A 7786-nucleotide genomic window follows, 5' to 3' on the forward strand; every position below is an offset into this window, starting at 1 on the left:
ATTTTTCATTACAATTAAATTTTTCTATTAATTTTATGAACCCTAATTATAAAATAAAGATTTTGTTTTGTTGTTGTTTTATCCGTTATTGACTTAGTGAATCACATAAAGGTGAAAATGGATTGGTTCAACTATATATTGAACCACCAACTAAACCTTACTTTCTTTTTCTAAATTTGCATCAACAATCTTCATATTTATGGGAATATGCTTATTTAGGGTTACAAGTTAGGTACAGAAAGATGCCAAATGTCATAAAGTTCAATTATGACTATCTATGGAATTTTTCTTAATTCAATGTTGTTGTTAATGTGTTTACTGTTATTGTCATTTGGAGAGCAGGATATTTTTTCCTTTGTTTCCGTGAGACACAGTAATTCTTTTGATAAATTTATGACTTGTTCACTTATAGTCATAATAACTTTATTAAATGCAAAAGAACTCCCTTTTATTATGTCTTTCTCTTTACTTAATGTTTAGTGTTGTTGGCCTATTATTAATAATAATATTAATATTTTTTGTTATTGTTATTAGTGTTGAATCATTGAAATTTAGTACTGTTTATGCTAATAATAATCACATTTGTTATCATGTCATAGAAATAATCGTTTGTTGTTAGAATAATTTAGTATTCTATTATAAATTTTATTGTTTCGTAATGTGATTTGAAAAATTAGATTTTTTAATCAGCAAAGTGGTCGAATCTTTATTAAAATTAATTTTTAAATAATGACTAACTTAAAATCAATTGCCCATTAATCTTGATGCTTATAACCAATATAACAATTATGGGTAAATTGAAGTTTTTGATTATAAGACATTTATGAATCACCCAAAGGTTGATTATTTGTTCTTATAACTAATAAACATTGAAGAGATAATTTAGATGAATCATTAGTTTTATTTATTTATCCAAAGACAATAAATATTATTAATTGATGCATTAAATATTATTGATTTGTGTTAAATATACTTTTAAGCATCATTATGTTTAAAGTTGTATTTTGATGTTTCGTCCAAAGGAGAACATCAATATACATTTAAGAAAATAATTCATTTCTGAATTTGATAATATGTTTAATCTTACAACTCAAAGTATTAACAATTGAGCATGTTCTACTTGCAGCACTTGCCCTTCATTCGCACTCTGCCTCTGTTACGACTTTTAACAGACTTAATTTTTTAAATTGGTGCGAACAGGTCAGATTCCATCTTGGGGTCTTATATCTTGATGTTGCACTTTATTCTGAGAAGCCAACTGTTATTACTGAAACTAGCAGTGATGAAGAAAAGTCCTATTATAAGCATTGGGTTCGGTCTAACAGATTAGGCCTAATGTTCATGCGAATGAATATTGCAGGCAACATTAAGACTACTCTTCCCAAAAATGAAAATGCAAAAGAACTTCAGAAACTTGTGAAAGAATCTTCCCAAACTATTGATAAGTCTATTGCTAGGACACTAATGAGTACTTTCACCACCATGAAGTTTGATGATTTACGCGTTATGCATGAGCATGTCATTAAAATGACAAACATAGCAGCACGACTTAAGTCTTTAGGAATGGAAGTGGAACAAAATTTTTTTGTGCAGTTCATCATCAACTCATTACCGTCTGAGTATGGTCCTTTCCAAATGAACTACATCACCATGAAAGATAAATAAAACGTACATAAATTGCATGGTATGCTAGTTCAAGAGGAAACAAAGCTGAAGAATCAAGGAACCCACTCCATTAACTTTGTAAATCATTAGGAGCTGAAAAGAAAGGAAAGAAGCATGGTAAAGAAAAATAGAAGAAACTTAATGTTAATGAGTCTTTATCTCAAGTACGTAAGAAAGGAAACAAGAATGGTAAGTGCCATTTCTGTGGAAAATCTGGACACTTTCAGAAAGATTGCCTGAAACGTAAGGCATGGTTTGAGAAGAAAGGTAAGCCTAGTGCTTTTATATGTCTCGAATCAAATTTAACTGAAGTTCCTTATAATACTTGGTGGATTGACTCTGATTGTACTGTTCATGTTTCTAATACTATGCAGGGATTCCTTACAATTCAAACCATAAAAAAGAATGAAAGATATGTTTACATGAAAAATAGAGTGAAGGCTCCAGTTGAGGCTGTCGGGACTTATCGTTTGATTCTCGATACTGGGTGTCACTTATATTTAGTTGAAACATTTTATGTTCCTTCTCTTTCGAGAAATTTAGTTTCTTTGTCTAAGTTAGATAAGACTGGATATTCCTTTAATTTCGGTAATGGATGTTTTAGTTTGTTTAAATATAATTATCTTATTGGTACTGGTACTCTTTGTGATAACTTATACAAACTGAATCTTGATAATCTATTTGCTGAAAAACTCTTAAATATGCATCATAATGTTGGAACCAAATGAAGTTTGGTGAATGAACAATCTACTTACTTGTGGCATAAATATTTAGGTCACATATCTAAAGAAAGGCTGGAAAGATTAGTTAAGAATGAAATTCTTTCAGATTTAGATTTTCTTGACCTTAACATTTGTGTAGATTGTACTAAAGAAAAACAAACAAGACACACAAAGAAAGGAGCCACAAGAAGTACACAACTTCTTGAAATTATACACATGGATATATGTGGTCCTTTTGATATCACATATTTCAATAAATAAAAATATTTTATCACTTTTATTGATGACTTTTCACGTTATGGATATATCTATTTATTGCATGAAAAATCTCAAGCGATTAATATTTTAGAGGTATTTATTACTGAGGTTGAAAGACAATTAGATAGAAAGGTGAAAATAATCAGGTCTAATAGAGGTGGTGAATATCATGGAAGATATGATGAACGTGGACAACACCCAGGTCCATTTCTAAATTTCTCAAAAAATGTGGCATATGTGCTCAATATGCAATGCCTGACACACCACAATTAAATAGTGTGGCAGAAAGGCGTAATCGTACATTAATGGATATGGTTAGGAGTATGTTAAGTAATTCATCTTTACCTCCTTCGTTACGGATGTATGCTTTAAGGACTGTCGTTTACTTGCTAAATAGGGTTTCTAGTAAAGCAGTTCCAAAGACACCTTTTGAATTGTGGACTGGTAGGAAACCTAGTTTTAGGAACCTGCATGTTTGGGGTTGCGCGATAAAAGTTAGAGTATACAATCCACAAAAAAAGAAACTAGATTCAAGAACAATCAGTGGTTTCTTCATTGGTTATCTAGAAAAATCAAAGGGGTATAGATTTTACTGTCCTAATCATAGCACGAGAATATTTGACTGAAAATGCTAGGTTCATTGAGAATGGCGAAGTTAGAGGGAGTGAAGAACCACGTAATGTGAAAATTAAAGAAGTTAGGGTACAAATTCCTCTACCCTATACTTCTTTTAAATTTGTCGTTCCTGAAGTTGTTGCACAATAAATTAATCAACAAGAACAACAACTTAATGTTCCTACTAATCATAACGAAGCCATAATTGATGAAACTGTAGTAGATGAACAACAAGACGTAGCATCAAGAAGATCTCAAAGACAAAAAAGATCTGCTATTTTTGATGATTATTTGATATATCTACATGAGTCAGAAACTGACTTGGGAATTGATAATGATCTAGTTTTATTTTCATAATTCATTAAAAGCAATAATTCTGATAAATGGATAAATGCTATGAAAGATGACTTAAAATCTATGGAAAAAATGAAGTTTGGGGCCTTGTTGAATTACCCGAAGGTTGCAAAAGAGTTGGGTGTAAATGGGTCTTTAAGACCAAACGCGACTCAACTGGCAACATCGAACGTCACAAGGCCAGATTTGTTGCCAAAGATTTTACTCAAAAGAATGGCATTGACTATAAAGAGACGTTTTCACCTGTCTCTATAAAAGATTCACTCAGAATTATAATGGCCTTGGTAGCTCATTATGACTTAGAGTTATATCTAATGGATGCGAAAACAGCCTTTCTAAATGAAAATTTAGAGGAAGAAGTTTATATGAATTAACCTGAGACGTTTTCTATTAAAAGAAAGGAACACATGGTGTGTAAACTTAAGAAACAATATACAGACTTAATCAGGCTTTCCGACAATGGTATCTTAAGTTTAATGAAATGATTGTCACCTTTGAATTTAAAGAAAACACTATTGATCGGTGTACATATCTGAAGGTTAGTAGGAGTAAGTTTATTATGTTAGTATTGTATGTTGATGACATCTTTCTTGCTACTAATGATCTTGGTTTGTTGCACGATACCAAAAAATATCTCTCTAACAATTTTGAAATGAAAGATATAGGAGGGGTGTCTTATGTGATTGGAATAGAAATATTTTGAGATAGATCACAAAGATTATTGGGATTGTCTATGAAAACCTATATTGAAAAAGTATTAGAGAGATTTAGAATGAAAAAATGCTTATCAAGTCCCGTTCTAATTCAGAATGGAGATAAGTTTAGTCTCAATCAATGTCCAAAGAATGACTTGGAATGAAAGCAAATGAAAGATATTCCTTATGTCCAAACATGTACAAGACCAGATATCAATTTTGCTGTTGGAATGTTGGGCCGATATCAAAGTAATCCTGGAATAGATCACTGGAAGTCTGCAAAGAAAATGTCTCGATACTTATAAGGAATGAAAGATCATCTACTCACTTATAGAATATTTGATTATCTAGATGTGGTTGGATATTCAAATTTAAATTATGCTAGTTGTGTAGATACAAGAAAATTCACATTTGGATATTTGTTTCTGTTAGCTGGAGGAGCAATATAATGGAAGAGTGTGAAGAAGTCTGTTATACCTGCATCCTCTATAAAAGCTGAGTTTATGGCATGCTTTGAGGCCACAGTCTAGGCTAATTGGTTGCAAAATTTTATTTCAGGACTTGAACTAGTCGACAATATAGCTAGGCCGCTGAAAATTTATAGTGATAATACTGGTGTAGTTTTCTTCTCTAAAAACGATAAGTATTCGAAAGGTGCTAAGCATATGATATTGAAATACTTTTCGGTTAAAGAAGTAGTTCAGAAACATAAAGTGTCAATTGGACATATTGGCACTAAACTTATGATTGTTGATCCTTTGATGAAAGGATTACCGCCCAAAATATTTGTTGAACATGTTGAAAAGATGGGTCTTATTGATAGCACTGAATGATTTCATGTAAAGACTTTATTATATTCATGTAATTGTTACCTATTTTCTCTTGTATACATAATATTGTAAATGATGATGATAGGTTCTGACTTAGATAAAGTATTCTAAGTATTATCGTTGAACTCATTATGTATTTGAAAGGTTATGTTAGGTAATAGACTAATATTGTAGTACATGAAAGGAATTATGTCAAGTAAAGTGACGTTCAACCGTCATGACTCATTTTAGTTGATTTATTTAACAATGACAAATGATGTTAGATTTAATGTTGATTGTGCACATGATTGACATACATATTAAACCAATAAATTAACATTGTGTGTGCCATGTGGAAGAATGTAAGTTTCTATTGCCCACATAATTAATTTATTTGCTAATTTAATAATAATTGAATAAGTTAAATCCTAAATCTGTATGGAAAAGTTACGTAGTAGGATTAAACTACTGACTATTCTGTTAGTGGGACAATTACTGACTGTTAGTGGGATAACTACTGTAAATGGGATAATTATTATATCGATAAATCACGTTGATGGAACGTCAAAACATAACTGACTATTCCTTGTATTATAAAAGGGGTCCTCTCTCTGCCAAAAGAAGAATAAGCTCTATCAAAATTATTCTGAAACGTAAGTTAAAGAGAGAGAAATAAGTATTCTATTCTGTGTTTCCGCTAATCTCGGTCAAGAAAATTATGAAGAATTCTAGTATGTTTCTTGACTGACTTTTAAATCTGTTAAAGAATGGTCTGTGAAAATCATTAAGTTCTACGTTCCTAAATAATTGATAGAATTATTTATATTAAATTGTTTAAGTTATACAATCTGTTAAATCCTTACAATTTACACTTTACACTGAAGAAAGCTAAAAAGCCATTTACACATAATTCAAAGACAATTAAGAATTTAAGACTGAAAATAATACTGAATTTCGTAAGTGACTTCAAAATAGCAACAAATCACTCTTCTAAATGGATTTATACCTTTATATTACATAAAAAACTTTGAACACAATAACTAGAAATAGTAAAAATTAAATTGCATCACTTCTTTGTAACATTTGATAGCTTATACTTCTACTATTGCAACAAATACTGCAGAAACAAAATAAAACAAACGAAAAAAAAAAAAGATCAACAATAAAGCACATAAAACAGAACTTTCAATATAACAAAAAATAAAATTTACATAAATCCAAATCTGTTATAAATGTATTTACATTATAGTGAAAGTCTATCAAGATCTAGTTGATATCTATTAGGATTTGAAGTATCTATCTTTTAGTCAGAAACTAGGAGTATTTTTCCCTACAAATAGAGGGGTTTTGTTCATTGTATTCTCAATCTTATGATCGCTCATCCCTCAAGAGAAATACAGAAGTCTCCTCCTCTCTCTCTATTTATTATTGTTGTTCTTGCATTATATTTCATAACACGTTATCAGCACGAGGAAAGTGGTGGTGGAATGAAGAGGTGGGGAAGAAAGTGGAGACCAAGAAAGAGGCGTATGCTAAGTTGGTGGAAAGTAAGGACGAAGAAGAGAAGCGGGTAAACAGGAAAGAGTACAAGCTAGCGAGGAAGGAGGCGAAGTCAGCGGTCACGGCAGCTAAGACGGCCGCTTTTGAGAGCTTGTATGCAGGGTTACAGAGGAAAGGAGGGGAGAAAAAGTTGTTCCGACTCGCTAAGGCTAGGGAGAGGAAGGGTCGTGACCTCGATCAGGTGAGGTGCATTAAGGGGGAGGACGGTAGAGTGTTGGTGGAGGACGGCCACATAAAGAAGAGATGGCAGTCGTACTTTCATAGGCTCTTGAATGACGAGGGGGACAGACCTATTGTGTTAGGGGAACTGGAGCACTCAGGGGAGTGTCGGGATTTTAGCTATTGTAGACGTTTTAAGGTAGACGAGGTTAGACAGGCAGTCCGCAGGATGCGAAGGGGTAGGGCGACGGGGCCGGATGAGATACCGGTGGAGTTTTGGAAGTTCGTTGGAGAGGCTGGTGTAAGGTGGTTGACTGCATTATTCAATGAAATTTTCAGGACGGCAAAGATGCCCGAGGCGTGGAGGTGGAGTACCATGATCCCCCTCTATAAGAATAAGGGGGACATTCAGTGTTGCAATAACTATAGGGGGATTAAGTTACTGAGTCACTCTATGAAGATCTGGGAGAGAGTGGTCGAGGTGAGGCTGAGACGGATAGTGTCTATCTCGGAAAACCAGTTCGGATTTATGCCCGGCCGCTCGACGACGGAGGCAATCCACCTGGTACGGAGGTTGGTGGAGCAGTATAGGGAGAGGAAGAAGGATCTCCACATGGTGTTCATCGACCTGGAAAAGGCGTACGACAAAGTCCCCAGGGAAGTACTTTGGAGATGCCTGGAGGTGAGTGGAGTACCGCAAGCATATATCAGAGTAATTAAGGATATGTATGAGGGAGCGAAAACCCAGGTGAGGACGGCGGGAGGAGACTCAGAACATTTCACTGTCCTGACAGGATTGCACCAGGGATCTACTCTTAGTCCCTTTTTGTTTGCTTTAGTAATGGATGTGTTGACGCGGCGTATCCAAGGGGAGGTGCCGTGGTGTATGCTTTTTGCAGACGATGTAGTCCTGATAGATGAGACTCGAGGGGGTGTGAATGACAAATTA

This window comes from Capsicum annuum, chromosome 10, assembly GCF_002878395.1.
Source record: "Capsicum annuum cultivar UCD-10X-F1 chromosome 10, UCD10Xv1.1, whole genome shotgun sequence".
NCBI classification, from domain to species: Eukaryota; Viridiplantae; Streptophyta; class Magnoliopsida; order Solanales; family Solanaceae; genus Capsicum; species Capsicum annuum.